General features: G+C 44.2%; 1 protein-coding gene across 21 annotated transcripts in view; it reads right to left on the bottom strand.

Annotated features, from left to right (window-relative positions):
- Positions 1–18,910, bottom strand: part of UNC80 (unc-80 homolog, NALCN channel complex subunit) — a 3,486,058-nt gene that overhangs the window by 1,875,346 nt on the left and 1,591,802 nt on the right. The gene's annotated exons all lie outside the window — the stretch shown is intronic.

The raw sequence follows: 18,910 nt of genomic DNA, 5'->3' as shown, positions 1-18,910 counted from the left end.
AAGGAGGTTGCTACATGTTAGTATCTAGTAAATGCCATGAGAGTTTGTATATTATATACCTTTGGTAAAGACGTTGTTTGTGTGCTTAGCCCCTTCACTGCCCATTTGCTGGGCACCCTGGACATCAGGATGACTGGAATACTCCTCCTGGTCAGGTTTTGTCGCGAGATTAGCTCTGGACTGTATTCACTTGCATCGTTGTCAGCAGCAACATCCTGCCTACCTGCTGTAGTCTATGGGTGGCTCCCCACAGATGTTGTTGTCTCGACCCAAGGTGCGCCGGGTATCTTCTTAAATTGATGGCCATTCGACATATCGGAGCCATGCTCATTGTCAGCTGTCAGAGTTCCTTGCAGAAACAGTAAGTCTGACTTTGTTTTTGGATGGCAGTGTCTGGTCCTTATCTCTGCTGGATTGAGAACGGCATGGGACCAAGAGTTGTGTGCAAACTGGTGGTGGTCACAAGATGGTGACCCAGTAGCGAGCTCGGATTGCACCTTGTCGATGAATGGGGTGTGGCACAGTAATTTCAGAGAAACTGGTAAAAATCGTGTTACACATCCTTGTGACTCTCGGCTGCAATCGTAATTACTTTGATAAGGGTGCGCATAAAGTGATTGGTGGCACCATTTGCTTGCGATCAGCATGGAGTGATCTTCTGTGGTCAAATTCTGAGACTCCCAAGACATTCTCTGAATTCAGTACCCTGGAGTAGCAGGTCATTATCTGTTTAGAGCTCTTCAGAGATCTTTTAAGCCACAGAGATTTTCTTGAGCGTGGGTAACACAGCCCGCGCGGCTGTAGAGTGTACTATCTCAACTTTAGAGTAGTGTGAGAAGTCACTGACCCTTATTAACAAGTAGCAACCTCTTAACAGCAAGCAGAAACCCATGCTGACTTTCTTCATGGGGTAATCACCTCGCTCCTGAGCCCAAATAGATGGAGGAGGGTCTCCTCTTCCTGCAACCTGTAACATTGACCAGGAGTGGATGGTGGCTTCGACTCTGGGCTCTATTTTAGGGACTAAAACTAACAACAAAAGACCCTCTTGAGTACTTCGATTCCTCCAAAACTCAAACGAGTTGGGCGGTAGCCCTTAAATACAGTGGTAACGCTATTACCAGCGCATTGAAGGGTCCGCCCAAACATGAGTCTGGCAGCATTATCAGCAAATATAAAATATCCCTATAAGTCTTGGTCGACCGGTTTCTGCAACATGAGTTAATCTGTTGCATTCATCAGGACCTTCACCATCCTTTAATACAGAAGATTTTTGTTTAGGGTTGTAGTGTACTTCTTTTATTTTCTGTCTCAAATTATTCTATGGTGTTCCTTATTATATAGGAAAATATAAAGAACAAGAAACTTGATCTGAGAGTAATTCTTTAGAGGAATAGTTTTCATAGTTATTCATTCTTAACTATTAGTTACCAAGAAAAGTGAAAAATGGCAGAGAAACCCACCTTTACCAAAGTGAGGTGCCTTCCAACAAAGTGTGAACATTTTGGCATCCATCTTTTAATAGAAGACACACATGGTCTTTTTTTAGAAATGAGTGAAGATATAACATTTTGCTTCTAAAAAATATTCTGCTAACCAATCACATTAAACTGCCAAAGGTAACAGGATCATTCATTACTTCTGCCGGCTTCCAGTAATAATGACAGGAACATCGCCATTCATCATGGCGGATGCCATTTGATAAGGCCAGCCATCTTTTGGGGATGCTGGCCTTATCAGCATGGCTGGTGCTTCGCAGAGAAAGAAGGTGGGGGCAGTGCCATGGGGAATTAGAAGAGCTTGTGTAGGCAGAGACATGCAGAAGGATAGAGGGATGTGAATGGAGAAATATGAGGAGGTGGTAGGATGGCAGGCAGACAGAAGAAGGCCATGGCATAGCTATGGTATAGATATGTAGAAAATGTTACATTGACCAGAACACGCAGTGATTGAAAAAGTACAAGTATGTGCAACACAGACATTTAGGTACTGCTCATATTTAGAATTGCTGACAGAGAGAAAGAGAGGTATTTTAGCTTAGAGAGACGAGTGTAACCATGGATATGTGTACGTCATTGAATAGTATAACCAGAGGTGAGGCTTTTGGGAGTTTCTAGTTGTTGGAGATGGAGTTTTGGATGGAGCTGCTCTCTGAGAGATTGAGCTGAGATCAAGGGAGCATTGGGGAAGCATTCTGAGCAAAGCTGATGAGATCGAGTTGGCAGGAAGACCAGACCACTAAGAGGCCTGGCCCTGACTGGCTGGTTGCAGAAGTTAGCGGGAGAGGAGAGACAGAGCAAAACAAGAAAAGGGGAGTATTGCTGAATAAGAAACGTGCATGGGGAATTAGAACAGACACTCACACAGAGCTATAGATGGGGTAATCAGACAGGGTTTGTCTTAGAGAGAGAGAGTGAAGTATGCTTGCATTAGAAACATGTAAGGCCTATAGTAATTGCATTGCTGGTAGATTTGCACCAAAAGCATAAAAGGTGCACATTTGAGATTTGCATTATAGTAGTGCTTGCATCATGCATTGCTATGTATGAATAAAAGTGTTTCTATTGTTGAATCGATTCATGTGTTTTCTTTGTGTCTTATGTTAATGTGTCCATTGGAGTAAGATAGGAGTAATGTAGGAGTAACACAGTGCACAAAGGCCCTGAGATAGAAGAGCAGGAGGGGAGGCTTAGTGATCCACCCCCCCCCTAGGAGATTGTCTAAGACTGATGCATGGTCGCCCACTAGGGGTAGGCCAAAGGTAGATTTGTGTCACTGTCTCAAAAATGGTGCCAACGCGGCACCCGTAACACAGGACTTCACTAATGCGGACTGATAACATGGAACAGAGTGTGTAGTCTGCAGAGTTTTGCAGCTGGCTTTGATCCACTTATCGATGAACTGAAGTAGAAGTTTGAACATCATGTGCAGCTGTGTTTTCTGTTAGTTCGTGGGAATAGATATTTTATGTTGTGTGTTTTGTCTGTCTTGGGGATGTTATGAATTAGAGCATGCTTCACAATTTTGTTCACCGTGGGAAGGGGCACGCAATTGTCGGACTGACTTTGAATCCGGAATATGAATTGGAATTGATCCAGAGCAGTATTTCATGTCTGGCAATTTTTGGGGAATGAATGTACATCCATTTGGCCGAGCTAGAGAAACAGTTTTTTCTTGAAGACGCTTGTGGTATTTTGCTTGTTTGGAACTCCTCGGAGGCTGACACTTTTTGGGGAAATCTCAACTTTGTTATATATTCTTATTGGTTAGAATTTGTGCACATTTTTGGCAAGTCGACGACTGTATCTGCATGTTTAGAGAAGTCTTGGAACTTGTTTTCTGAAACTCACTTAAGTGTCGTGGGGTTTGTTTTTGGAGCGAAATCCCAAGGGTGAATAATTACTAATGCAAAATGAGCACATTTTTTTGTGACTTGAAAGCAATAAGAAATCGGCTTAGAAATATGCTTGATGCCTGGGAAGTTTTGCCGGCACCAACCATAATGATTGAAGAATTGAAAGTGAAGAGTGAAGTAGCAGGACCAGAAATGACACCATATATTAGTGACTTGTGGGCAATAATATATTGGGCCTCATTACACGGATGGCGGTAAGGGTTTACCGGTACCGGTATTTTACCGGTACCGGTAAATCCTTACCGCCTTACTACGAGGTCCCTTTGCGGGTTGGAGAATTTAACGCCTGCTTTTTGCAGGCGTTAAAAACCAACCCGCAAAGGGACCCAGGGGGCTAATTACGGTACCGCAATTTGCGGTACCGTAATTAGCACCTTCCCCATTCCCATTATGCCCTCTGGGGCAAAAAAGGGAATGGGAAAGGGCAATGATGGAAGGGGGAATTAACGCCCGCCAACCTTGGAATGGGGCGGTAATTCCCATTTCCACCAAGGCGGTGCCGGTATTTTACCAGCATGAACCATGGCGCTAAGAGCGCCATGGTTCTCCGCCATCCGTGTAATGAGGCCCATTGTCTCAGACATGTAATTGAAAACTGGGAAGATGTCCCAGCAGCTTTGAATTACCCATTGAAGTCTTTGTCAACAGCATTGATGGGTGGGAACAGAGTTCCTAGAGAAAACTTGGCAGGGGTGAAGGACGAAATGGAGAGTGCATTTTTGACAGATATGTGCAGAATGCATAGAGGGTTTGCCTATGAAGATTTGCATTATGAAACTGTATCATTGGAGACACCTTTGCATGGAAGCAGTTATGTGCATGGAGGCACTTATGTGAACATTTTTGATTTGAATAGAAATGGCATTTGTGATGACATTTTTGGCAGGAGTGATAACAAAAATACTTTGCCTACGTTATCGAGTGAAAATATTATATTGTCTTTTGACATTGAAACTGGGATAGCATTGAAGGAGAACGTGAATGGAGTGAATCGTGCGAAAGTTGGATTTTCTGAGATAAAGGATTGTTTGAATTTTTTGAGTTTGAATGATTGCATGGAAAGAAGGGTTGTTTACGTTATGCAGAAACATCATGCGCGATTAGCAGACTGTTTATTTGAAGAAGGAGTAAGCAGTGTAGGGAAGGAATGTTGTTTGAATCTGAATTGTGTTGCACATGCGGGAAGCAGTGTTCATTTGAATGAAATCGGTTTGTTTTGTCAACATTTAGTAATTCAGTGTGAATACATTATGTTGAAAGGGGAGTCTGTGGATAGAACACATGGAAGCAATGCTTATGCAGGACATGGAGTGCAATTGAATGAGAGGAATGCAGTTGTGCAATTTTTGAATGTGCCATTTTTGAGTCATGTGAAGTGGGCTGTCATGTTTTGTTTTGAGAAAGACAGGGATGGAGTAATGCATCATGACGCATGTATAGACTGATACACTAGAACTGATATTGCACACACTGAGAGAACTAGCATTGATGTCTGTTGAGAGACATGAGGAGTTTAGAACTAGCTATGTGCAATGAGACCATACAGAGAGAATGCTGTTTTGTTTTTGGCTTTGAATACATCTGAAACTGATGGAAAACTGATACTTGCACTTTTGTTCTCTTTGCATGAAATCTGGAGAGACACCTTGACCAGACCGAGATTTGCAGACCGTGATACACCTTGCAGATCGCATTGATGACCAGATTGCATCGCATGAATTGACCAGACCATGATTGGCAGCAGCATGACGACTGAAAGCAGCATGACCAGACCAGATGGACCAGTCCTTGATGAAACCATGTGACTTTGCATCATGGCTGTTTGTTTGCAGCAATGATGATACATTGGAACTGACATCTATGTTTTGCAGCAGCACTTCTGGGGAATGCCGACTGACCGATTTGAGGCCTTAGGGTGTGGCTTTGTCTATGGCTGTGCTCTGAGAAGGTACCCAGAAAACCTGCTTGCTACCTGATTTCCTGGCATGACAACTAATGCCATGGTAAGTGAAGATCGTGACTGACTTGAAACCGACAGCTTGCAGCATTCTGTGCCAAGAGAGTGAAAGATGTTCAGCAAAAGGAGAAATCTGTGGGCTGTTTTGTAATCTGCAGCGAGAAGAGAATCCATTTGGAATTCCTTACCTTGTGAACCAGAAACAGACACAAATTTGGGCCTGAGGAGAAAGAGAGATATGAGAATGAGCAGGAAGACGCGCTCTGAAAGCATTTGAATTCCTGGTGCTAACCACGTTTGAAAAGCAGTGAAGCTTTGTCTCTGGAGTGAAAGAGAGAGAGAGAGAGCATTGATCTGACACCATTGTGCTTTGAAATCTGCACTTGCATCCAACGTTGGCTGGTCCCTCATGAGAAGAGGAGGGACTAGCATGGCATGAACTGGAATACTGGCATGGCATGGCAACAACTGGCAAAAGCATTACCATGCAAGGAAAGAGAGAATTTGAAGGTTGGAGTTTGGCCTATGTGAAGGGCCTATGTGAAATTGCATGGAATTGCCAAAGGAGAGTTGCCATCTGCATTGTTTTGCAACACTCTGAATGAGTACCACGTGAATGATACATTGGTAGCAAAAAGAGGATAGACTAGGGAAAGCTTTGGAATAGAGAAAGTTGAGGCATCATCGTCGAAGGAAACTTGCAGCAGTGAGCAGGGCTTGCTCTGAAGAAAAGATCTGTCACCTATTGTGAGAAGAGCTTGCAGCAGTGAGGCTCTGCAATTTGTCGCTGAAATTGTCAGTTTGCAGGACACACACACTTGTGTTCCGTTTGCAGCTGGAACTACTTTTTGCTTTGGGCTATGCTTTGATGCCCATACACATGTTTGCTGAACATATGCACGCTCGTTGTGACACATTTGTGACCCATTTGTGAACACACTCGGTTTGTTGACATGCTTTGTTGACATTCATTGGCTGAGATATTTGCATTAGAACTGGATTTGTACTGACTTGGAATTTTGCACAGATGTGAGGACACACATACATTCTATTGGGCAAAAACTGATTTGATCACAGAATGACATGAGTGAACCTGGAAATAACTTGGACTGGAAATGTAACTGAATTGGCCTGTATGACCAATACACTGATATGCATACACTGGAAATGCATACATCTGAAATTAGCTTTGACACTGTGAAAGTGAGATTGTCCTTTTGTGCTTGACACATTGAAACTGAAAACACCCGAATCCACAGTACATATGCATTGCATTTTCGTTTTGAATAATCTGCTTGTAGACACACTTTTGGATTTTGACTTGACTTTTTACTATGAGAAACTTGAATATGCTGTTCTGAATTTTGACACATTTGCAGCTATGCATTTGGATTTTAGCTTGCCACTGATAGAGTGAAATGCTTGCATTTTTTAGGGGTTTTTGCATTATGAAATAGAATGTTTTTTCCCTTTGCAATTTTGCTTGATTTGGCATGCCACATTGAGACATGTTTTGACAAATAGTTACTAATTATTATATAATGATAAGAGGAGAGATTGTGAAACCTGATAGTATGGAGAAGCCTGGTTTGTTATCATTACATAATCATTACCCATTGTTAGAGAATCATTACCCATTTAGGGATTAGTTATCCATCATTGCATCCTATTTAGTTTTCCATCATACATTCTGATTAGTACTGATTAGTAGTGACATGAAGAAGTGACATCATTAGACTATCCACATTATTTTGCCACTTTGTATGCATTTGCAATATGAATATAGAATGAGGCCTGTTATAATTGATGTGCCATTTAGAGACATATGTTATATTTGTAGAGACACATATAGAGATATGGTGTTATGTATTATGTATGCATGTTGAGAAACACACATTGAGTGTGCACTTAGAATATACATTGAGGCATTATAGATAGCGCTTGGTTTTGCAAGAGAAAGAGTAAACGCTAGACAGAGCATTTAGATGGCATTATGAAGCCATTCCACTGAATGAGACACACAGAAGTGCCGCGGAGAGCGGGGAAGATGTTATGAGTTACAGTATACAAATATGCGTAAACAGTTGCTTGGCAGGCAGAGATAACATGACCTTTGTCCGAGAGGAGTGGGATGCTGGCCTTATCAGCATGGCTGGTGCTTCGCAGAGAGAAAAAGTGGGGGCAGCGCCATGGGGAATTAGAAGAGCTTGTGTAGGCAGAGACATGCAGAAGGATAGAGGCATTTGAATGGAGAAATATGAGGAGATGGTAGGATGGCAGGCAGGCAGGAGAAGGCCATGGTATAGATATGTAGAAAATGTCACATTGACCAGAACACGCAGTGATTGAAAAAGTACAAGTATGTGCAACACAGACATTTAGGTACTGCTCATATTTAGAATTGCTGACAGAGAGAAAGAGAGGTATTTTAGCTTACAGAGACGAGTGTAACCATGGATATCTGTATGTCATTGAATATAATAACCAGAGGTGAGGCTTTTGGGAGTTTCTAGTTGTTGGAGACAGAGTTTTGGATGGAGCTGCTCTCTGAGAGATTGAGCTGAGATCGAGGGGGCATTGACGAAGCATTCTGAGCAAAGCTGATGAGATCGAGTTGGCAGGAAGACCAGACCACTGAGAGGCCTGGCCCTGACACTGACTGGCTTGTTGCAGAAGTTAGCGGGAGAGGAGAGACAGAGCAAAACAAGAAAAGGGCAGTATTGCTGAATAAGAAACGTGCATTGGGAATTAGAACAGACACTCACACAGAGCTATAGATGGGGTAATCAGACATTGTTTGTCTTAGAGACAGAGTATGAAGTAAACCTTCCAACCATCAACTCTTTTGTTTTGCTATTGCTTGCATTGGAAGCTTGTAAGGCTTATAGTAATTGAATTGCTGGTAGATTTGCACCAAAAGCATAAAAGGTGCAGATTCGAGATTTGCATTATAGTAGTGTTTGTATCATGCATTTCTATGTATGAATAAGTGTGTTTCTATTGTTGAATCGATTAATGTGTTTTCTTTGTGTCTTATGTTAATGTGTCCATTGGAGTAAGATAGGAGTAATCTAGGAGTAACACAGTGCACAAAGGCCCTGAGATAGAAGAGCAAGAGAGCGGGTATAGTGATCCACACCCCCTAGGAGATTGTCTAAGACTGATGTATGGCCGCCCACTAGGGGTAGGCCAAAGGTAGATTTGTGTCACTGTCTCACAAGCTTGTGGGTCAAAAGTTACGACATTTACCAGTTCAAGCACAGATGTCGAATCTTTTATGTAATTCTATAATTTTTGGTATTTCATTCTTAAGAAGAGCTAGCCCAGCCTCTTTCAGCCTCTGAAACACAGTGCGGAGATGACCCAGGTGTTGTTCTTCTGTGCCAGATTAAACCAGGATTTTGTCACTAATCTTGATAACTCCCTTGAGGCTGGAAAGGAGTCTGCATATGCCGTTCTAGAATAGCTTGGTGACTGAGGAAGTGCAGAAACTCAATCTTTTGATCCTCCTGAGTCCTACATGCACAAAGAAAGTGGTAATAGGTTGTGGTTGCTATTCCAGCTTCAGCTAATTCTAGCCGAACTTGAGATCTAGCTTTGAGAAATATTTGGCTCCTCTAAAATCTGTGATTATGTCATCGATAGTGGAAGTGATGTTTCTCTCTCTCTTTCAACTGCCTTATTTGGTAGGTGCATTTACATGCACATGCAGAGTTGTCCTGGCTGCTTTGCGGCCGATTACTATTGGGAAGACCCTTAGAGTGAGTGGCAAAACCATCTCAATTATGCCAGCTTTCTAGAGTTTGTCCTGATCTTCCTCAACCTTGGGCCTCAGATGGAATGACATACAGTGATGTCTCAGACAAACTGGTTCCACAGCAGCTTTATACATTTGATCTTGAGGTAGTCTATTCTGCGGAAATATTATTGGTATTCTTCGAGAAAGTCTTCGAGATTTAATGCATTTAGTCGAAAGGTAAATTGTATCAGGTCTAGTGAAATGCCTGCTTCGCATCTCGAGGAGCATGTCTCTCCCTACTTCAGCAACAAAACCTTGCTATGAAATGCCACTCGTTCCGTTCCATACCTTGGGCATGAACATGCAAAACTCCATACCTTGGGGTTTTGCAAACAGGTCCATGGCTTGAGGAGGTTCAATTTGGAGATAAAGAGCACGTTCACTTATGCACCCATGACTATTACTGTACACATTTGGATGTCATTGAGCTGTACTTTGCAGTGGGCAGCTTTGTCTTGCCACCTTGTGACTCTTGGTGGATCTCATACATGATGAAGACCTTGTGTTTGCTGCAGTCATGCTTCTCCTGGCAGTGTTTCTCCTACCAGCGGTTCCAACCTCTTTGCCACATGTCCTCTCAGATTAATTTTCCATGTGGCAGGAAATGACTGGACCACTTGTCTTCTGGAAATGTCTCTCAAGACTGCCAAGAAATTGTTGTTGACGCATCACGACCACAATGTTCAACTTGGGCATCTCAACGATGGGTCTCTGGCCATATCGAACTGTGGAAGTGAGGGCAGGCTGCATCCAGTAGCCCTCGCTCACCTTTTGGGGAGCGAAGTGGCTGAACTAGCTGGGGCGGACTTGTTGTAGCCTGGTGTGAGCAGGATAACCTTTAAAACTGCATCAAAAATGGGTTTGCATCACCCTTTGCTGTGACTGCCACCTCATCACTGCTGACGAATCTTCTCCAGCTGCCTACACTCACTTGGGCATTCTCTGACTCATAGGGGACTAGAACACTCCTTGACTCCTATTTATTGTTGTATTCCCCCTTTTCTTTCATCCTTTTTTTTAAAAAAAAAGTCAACACTTGGCAGCTGTCCACTCTATCTGTACACATAGTCTTACTTGTGCACTGTCAGGGATAGATATGTGTCCCATCCCATCCATCATGTCGTCAGTCCTGCTAAAGCCCATATAGGGCGGAGCTAGAATAAAACACAAAGGCATCTGCACAGTGCCTAAATCCACCAGAAAATGCCTACATGAGCTGGCAAGCTTCATTAAAATGAGCGGTGGCTCCATATATCACCAGCTTGTGTCGGCGTGCGTTCATGCTGGTCGAAGCTCTGACTCGGACATGAGTCAGGACTGTCAAGTCCACACACTAACATCTTTAATTGCCATCAGCATTATTTAAAACAACGGTCTTGTCTACATTCGACCTGAAAAAAGGAAAAGTTACTCAATGTAGTGACTACTGTACTCCTAGTTCTTTTATGCTTTTAGGGGTTCCTGTCGAATGGGGCTGACCAAAGCTATAGCAAGGCCTAGTGCGCTTCCCCTTTAAGAATTTGTTAAGCGGAGGCGAGCCCACATGCGTGAAGCGGGACCACGCCCTGGCCCCCACCTCGCGTACTTATCCCCCTAAGTCCATTCACTGCTGAGAAGACCTGGAGCACTACCTTACTGGTTTTAGGGGTGGAAGGCTGGTGTATGGAAGAAAGAGGGTTTTGAAGTAGGAGAACATTAGTCCCTACAGTGAGTAACTTTTCCTTACTCCTATATCCCGTTCCCTTCCCTCCATACATTTGGGAGAGTACAAAGCACTGCCATAACCCAGTCAGGATGGGCTTTACACTGTTGCTAAGATATTTCTTAGAAATGCTTGTCCACATTGGGTATCAGCCCTGGAACTGGAAAGCTAGTAGTGTTAACAAAAAGCTAACGGGATGGTCCAAGTTACTGCTTTGCATACAGCCTCCGATGGTGTATCACACTGAAAAGCTACTGTCATGCTCTTTGCTCTCGGCAGGTGAGCATGCAGGCCTTGCAACTTGTTAGGCGTGAGAAATGGTCGAGAAAATCCATCTGGCTAAAGGCCACTTGCATGCCTGGCTGGACACCGCCGAAAATGATGAACAGTCTGTCAGAGGACCTATGAGAGTCAGTGTTCTCGAGATAAATCCTCAAGCCCCTTCTAAATCTAAATTCAAGACCGTGGAGGAATCAATCCACTTCTCTATGGGCATCTGAAAAGAAAATTAGTAGAGCTATTTCCTGTGGAAGTCTGAGACTACCTTCGGTAAGAGCAAAAGGTGGGTCCATAAGGCAACTCTGTCTCTATGAAATGAGAGGTAAGGTTCTTTGACTGACAATGCCTGCAGCTCACTGAAATGTCGAGCTAACTTTATTGTCATGAGATAGACATTTTCCATTAAACTAGGTGTACGTATATCGATGCCATATGTTCGAAAGGCCTATGCACTAGAGCTGTTAAAACTACATCAAGATCCCAGTTCAACAGTCACGGTATTGGTCAGATCAGATGGGAAAGTCCCAAGAAGTGGGTTTGAATTACTCAACTGGAGAAAGACAAAACTCTGTCTTTGTTGGAGAGATGCCAAATGTATCCTGTACGATGAAACTTGAATGCCTGAATTAATTAAACTTAATAAAAAGGTGAGAATGTTATCTATTGAGGCATGCAGGGGATCTTTTGATTTTTACAAAATCCAATGGAGAAATCATAGCATTTTCCCCTATGTTACACACACGTAGAAGGCTTTCTGGCAGTGCCAAATACTCCAAGATTATCGTCCAACAAGCTTAGGTGACCACTGATCTGTTTTTTTCGGTGCCAGAGAAGAGGACGGCAACGGTGCAATACCTTTCCCCCACTAAAGAAGGATGTCCGGAAGGGGGGTGGGTGGAAGGAGGGGTGGAACGCTTGCCATAAAAATAGATCAGAGAACCGTTGCCTCTGTGGCCAATGGGAGGCGATCAGGAGAATCTCACAATGCTTGGAATCCCTGAATTTCTGCAAGACTTTCGGTATCAGGTGAAGGGATGGAAATGTGTAAGCAAAGAGGCTGTTCCATGAGATCAACAGTGCGCCCCCAACGTTTCTTTTCCTTTCTCCTTGCATGAGGCATATTGTGACACTTGCTGTTATGTTTTGTCGTGATCAGGTCTACAAGGGGAGATCCGTTAGAGGTGAAAATCTCCAGAAGGATCTGATTGCTCAACTCCCATTCATGGTTGGTGAAGGCCCTTCTGCTCAGCTTGCTCCCCTTATAAATTGTTCGATCCTGCTTGCTAGGTGAGCCGCTTGAGGGACTACATTGTTCCTTAGTGCCCACTCCCATGGGTGTAAACTGCTAGAGTGCACAATTTCACCGATCTGGTGCCTATCTTCTTGTTCATGTAAAACATGGTTACTATATTGTCTGTAAGGATTAGGACACTGAAGCCTTTTAACACCAGCAAGATTTCCTGTAACACAGGAAGACAGACCTCTTTCAATTCTAGGAAGTTTATGGGTGCCAGAGAATAAACCTGAAGATCCCCCAAGATTGCTCCCCAAACTGAGAGTCGAGCCTGTTGTGATGGAAAACTGATGAGGAGGGTCTAGAAAAGGTGACGCTACCTGGAGATTCTGATGTTCTGCCTACCACAGAAGGTCTTCTTGGAGCTAACCTGGGATGGTGACCACCTTGGTTTGGGGGTGGGAGAACTGGTCCCCACTTGCTGCCATGACTAATTGCATGCGTTGTGCTTGTAACCAACCTAGCCATGGGTACTGGCATAAAATTGGCCGCCATCAAGCCCATCAGATGCAGGAACCACCATGCAGCCATTTCAGAGTGAGGACAGAAGAGGGAATATTGCCTTCAGCACACTACTCCCTCCTTTACCTATTGGGAATACTTGGCTTAATGATGAATCCAATGGGTGACCTATCAACTCTAGTCTCTGAGTTGGAACAAAGGTGGATTTTTTTAAGTTGACAGATAGGCCCAGTGAGTACATTAGATAGAGCAGGAACTAAAGGTGGCAGGAGACTTGCATTGGAGAATCTGCTCTGATAAGCCAGCGGTCCAAGTATGGATATAGGTGTATTCCTTTTAGGTGCAGGAACGCCACCACTACTTCCGTAAACTTGGTGATGACCCTTGGGGCCCAACTGAGACTGAAGGGCAAGACCTTGTACTGCTAGTGGTCTTCGCCTATGAATAATTGATGTTAACGGTGGTGAGGAGGCTAAATGAGGATGTGCAAATATGTGTCTTGCAGTCACCCGGCTGGAGGGATGCTCAGGTGAGTGCAGGTGTAATCATATTGAAAATTTCTTAGCGTCTTTGTTTTTTTCTTTGGGAATGTTAAAGAACCTCAAGTAATGCTCCTCCAGTTTGTAAAATGATAAGGCAACCTTCCTCCGACTGGTGAGCTTTGAATCTGAACCCTCAGATCACTTAAACTGCTTGGGTTCTAGGGTAGGTGAGGGATGGGGAAGAAATGCAATGCGAGAGGGATGTGCACAGGATCTATCGATCTTGGAATCCTCTAAATCCTCACACATTTTTAGAGGAGAAGAGTAGTCTTCACATTGCAGAGGGACCTGATTTGGAAGGAGGCTTTGTTAGCAAAGCCAAGGACTTTGCCATCTGAGCACTGTTCTTCTTTTTATTTAGTTCCTTGTCTGTATCGGGATTAAAAAGTTCCACTCTGCCAAACGGATTTGATCCTGTATGTCTGGCTGTAATTTAGAAGCCTTGAGAAGTGCATGCCTTCTGAAAGCCTTCCCCATAGCCATATCCCTTTCTCCTGTGTCAAAGTGATGACTAGAGGCTTCCATGAGGTCTTTGGCTGTTTGACTGGCCTGAGCAGAATCAAGCTTAGAAATTGTGGGAGGAGAGATTCATTGTCACCCAGTTCTTTTAATCTTTCCAGATCTTAAGGTTGGGAGCAGCCATGACAGCTTCTGTATTGGCGTGCCTAAGCTCAAAGCTGAATTTTGGTACACGTTTGTTCCTGCTGTGCTTGGTATTCAGTCTTCACGTCCAAGCAGATTTTAGGAGGATGAGGTGGAAGATGCAAGCGCCCTTTGCCAAAAAGAGTTACATTGCCAATGTTGTGTAATGAGCTGGATGGTGTCTCATTATGCATTGTTTTTATCCAGGAAGGGATATGTACTTTATGCCACTAGAAGCACATAAGAAGGTTTTGCCAAATTTGTAGAGCTTCGCCCACCCCTTCAGGCGGCAGATGTGTGCCAGGTTTTTCCATTGCCTTTCTTGACAGGATCGAAGGAAGAACTTCTTGGTCTGACTGGGGCTTTCTATGACTGTAATCCCCAAGTAGTCCATCAGCCCATGTACCCTGTCATGAAACACTTTGGTCGACATAGGTACTTCCTCAGTGTCCTCTGAAGCATCATCTTGGTCATTCGCAGGGTCGTCACCTCGAGCATCAGGTGGTAGTAGAGGCACAGGCAGAAGAGGGTCCTTAAGCAGAGGGGGACAGAGGGCACAGCAGGATGCGAACCAAGGTCCACTGATGGGGCCATTGATTGTGGTGGTACCTCTGACGCCACTTGCTAAGGTGGCGCTGGCTAGTCTTGAGGAGCCACCGGCTAAGGTTTGTGGAGGAACAATTCTTTCATGAGGCTTTGAAAATATTGCCTCCTGGGTCCTGAGTCCATCAGGTCCTTGACCCTCTCAAAGAATCTGTTCTCTGTCAGGGTGTCATGACAGCCAGAGGGCCCTGGAGTGGACCTTGGTGCCCAATTACTGAGAGGCATGGAAAGAGGAGGGACAGAATATCCTTGCACGGTGGCTGAACATTCCACCCGGGGGAGAATAGAGGAAGCTACAATGAACTGGGTCTTAGCTGCAGAAGAAATCTCTCTGAGTAGCCTGCTGTGTGCTCTGGTGGAGCTGGTGATGCCTCTTCCGGTGACTGCCCTGAGTCTGATCCTGACACAGTGACAGCAGAAGTACAGTGTGCAATGGTACGCCGCGGTAGAGGCTCCGTAAAGGCTACAAAGCTCCCTGATAAAAGAGTGGAGAAGAGGGCTTTCCACTACCACAGGCCTCTGGGGACCCCCTTGTATTGGCCCAGTAAGTGAAGCGGGTATGGTCTCGGAGGAAAGTCCAGTATGAGGCGAAACGCCCTCAGGAACTTGGTCACCGGTATAAGCCTTGAGAAACTCTGAAGACCCCTTGGACCATAGTCAGTTATGAAACCTGTGCGCTTCTTCGGTGTGAACACTGGTGAGAATCTACTCAGTCACCTTGGGTGAGCCCCAATACTGCAACAATTAACTGCAACAGGCCCCGAAGTAGCCCTCCTATCCTAGTTAATCCCCAGAAGAGTTTCACCTGGACAGGATGCCAATAATAATTTTACTTACCCTTTTACTTTTGATGGAAACCCTGAGGAGATCCAGTGGATACAAGCGAAAGATATCTTCCCTCCATGCCAGTCGATTCTTCAGGGACTTGTAGAAAAGTGCATCACAGAGTACACAGCGTGAGGGTCCGATGCTAAGAACGACCTTTGATACCTGGTGCACAATGAGAACACCACTTTAACCGGCATACACGGGAAAAACCGAGGGGAACGAGAGCAGAAAAAAGCTAATTAAATATTACCGCTGGGAAGTGGTGAGGTAAAACAAAAGGGCTGAGTCCGACCCATCCGATGTAGAAAAAGGGTCTGAGGGGATGGACAGCTAAAGTGGGCACATGTCCAACCTCCACTTACCAAATTCTTAAAAGTGAAGTGTACAAGGGCTTGCTTTGGCTCCGGTCCCCTCCCAGCATGGAGGGATCTCCCAAAAGTATGGAGGAAAGGGGACGGACATAGAATTACATGTGACTAGAAAACCAAAGAAATAATATTATAAAGCTTTGTTCGCCTTTGATCTTTTTGTGTTATAGCTGAAAACCTTTGCAATGTTATGTGCTACCCGCTTGTCATAGAATTTTTAGAAACTTGACTTTTATGCACTCCTCCAACTTATAAAGAAATCACAAATAATTGTACTACACAGATTAACGTTTTTTGCATTACACACAGCCATTTTCAATTTTCCCCAGTTTTCAAGAGCAAACTCTGTTTGTAATGTGCCAAAATACTATTCTTGCATCTATTATGAATGCCAAGTAGTCACTATTGGCTACTAAAGAAAAAGTTACCTACTTGCAGAGGTGCCGCTAGGGAGAGGATGGGGGGCTGTAGCCTCAGTTCTTTTGGTTGTAGCCCTGGATAGAAGCTCAGGGGCTACAACCAAAAGTCTACCCCTGAGACCCGACCCAGAGCATCAAGCTGTGAGATACCAAATTCTCTGTCTGTTACCTCTAGGTTCGTCTGACGCTGTCTTCATCATGGTGTGATGCATGGCGGGTCGCACAGAGCCCTGATACGTAGGCCTCATCCTCCAGTCGCAGCTGCTTTGCAGGGACACTTTACAAATGCACATATTCTCTCTGTAGTGTGGTAATTCTACCACAAATACACACATGTGCTACACATGAGAGGCATGGGACAATGCATGATACTTCTGAGTGTATGGGAGCCTACAGCCATGTAGAAATCGTGACCGGATCGTCCCCTCCACCAACAACCAGGTGCAATTGCACCATTCACATGGAGGGAGGTGTAAATAGTGTCCACCTCGTGGACAGGGCACAGCACATACAGAGAAGGTACGGGGGATATCTGCATATGCACAGAACACCATGGGCACAGCAACACAATGGGCCTGATTTACAAAAGTGTTTTACAATGGCACAATCCCATTGAAAAATGCTTTGTAAATCAGGCCCAATATGTGCTAAGTGCCAAGATTATTTACCATGCTTTGCAGATGGTGCCTGGAAGGCCTTCATAAACAGCCCAACCCCTGCTTGTAGTAACTGGTGGCCTATTTCTAGCAACACTCCTTATTAACCAGAAGGATGGAGGTTGTGGTGCAAGGCCTGACAGGCGGCACAAACTCCTAACTTATGCCTTCGATTCCAGTGCAAGGATTGACATTCACCACAAAGCCGCGATGCCCAGTTTTGATTTTTTTGTGCACCTTAGGCCGACCAGCAACAAAGAACGCTAACACATGTGCTGCTATGGGTTTGGCAGTAATGAAAAAAACATTGGTGATAATGATTTGTTATTCGTATAGCACTTTCACCAAAGTGCCTTACACAGAACATTTTTACATACAATATCACTCAACCAAAGTCAGTACTCATTTATCAATCTCGGAAGGATCAAAGGCTGAATTGGCAGTGCTGGGATTTAAATCTTTGACCTGCCCTGCAGCTCATGCACAGATCACAGCAGCAAGCGCTCAACCCATAGAGCTATCTACCAGCATATGATTTTACTGCCAGCCCATAAGAGGATATTGCATGTGAAACTTATTGTATATGGCATTCAAGTAAAAAAAGATGCACGCAGGATTTACTGCATGATTATAGATTGGGATACTACTCGTATGCCAGTACCCAAAAGTTGAAATAAATGTGGGTATTTTTAAAAGCATTTACTCCCAAGCAAATGGAACAGTGGAACATCCCTTTACTAACCCTTCAGAACGTTTGTTCACCTCATGCTAGAAGCTCAGTGCAGTCCGATATGCATTCTCATCACCCAAAACGGGATGGAAAAACATCTTTTATATTCTTTTTCAGTAACCACTGTGATGAAATGACTAGTACTCTATAGCAGAACAGCACCACGCTACTACTAAATCAGAAGTGATCCAAATCATAAAGATGAACGAGGCAGAGCCCAACAGGTATTCCTCCTTTGCCTCTTTTGGTAATGTGGGCAGTGGGAAGGCTTCATTTTCATACAGGTGTGAGCTGATAGTGAGCTGATACAGTTGCAACACAAACAACAATTGTATGGTCGTACTAATTTGAGAAGAATGGGCACTCTGGGTTGATAAGCAGGGTGTGCATGAAAACGATTTGAATAGCAATATAAGACAAGAAAGGAGGCATACAAGTAAGTCACTATGGTCCTTTAAGGTTGGCCAGGTGTCAGAGCCTGTTTAAATACCTTGTGTATATTATCTTTGGGGTCCCAACATTGAGAACAGCATCTAGGTGTTTTGCTGCAGACTAGTCCTTGTTGAGACAGTCGAGTCGTGCAGTCCCAATAGTGAGTTGGTAATAGTATCGGTTAGAGGCAAGGGCTCCCGTTAGACAGAGTCATTTTTCAAGATGTTCAAATCAATGGGCCTCATTATGAGTTTGCCGGTCCGGAAACCAGGGTGCTGGTAAGTTCACACTAAGCCACAGCAAGATCACGACGGAACAATGTGCGTATTATAGGCGTGCTAGAGGATGCACTTACAAGCACATTGGAGAAAGCAGTAGAAGGGTTGCTAAGAGAAATGTTAGGTAATCCCAAGTGGTCTCCGCTTTTCGTAAAAGAAAGTGCACACAGGGCATTGTCAGCAAAACCCAGGCCAGGAGGATACCCGAAACCAATAATAGCCTGTCTGATGAACTACCACGACAGGGACCTAGCACTACGGGCAGCTTGTGAAAAACAAGAATTGAAGTTGGGATCTAGCACTGTGCGCATTTTCCCTGACTATATTGTAGCTGTGCAACAGGAATGGCGTACATTTGCCGGAGTTAAAAAACTTCTAAGGGAGCATGAGATTGTATACTCCATGCTCTATCCTGCCAGGCTGCGCATACAGTATAAAAATAAAACCTACTGCTTTACGTTCCCTGAAGAAGCTGCAGCGTTCATAGAGGCTCAAATTCCCTTA

Source organism: Ambystoma mexicanum, chromosome 9, assembly GCF_040938575.1.
Source record: "Ambystoma mexicanum isolate Mex_15411 chromosome 9, UKY_AmexF1_1, whole genome shotgun sequence".
In the NCBI taxonomy this organism is placed as follows: domain Eukaryota; kingdom Metazoa; phylum Chordata; class Amphibia; order Caudata; family Ambystomatidae; genus Ambystoma; species Ambystoma mexicanum.
The sequence above is the reverse complement of the archived record's forward strand: the minus strand, read 5'-3'. Positions and strand labels throughout refer to the sequence as shown.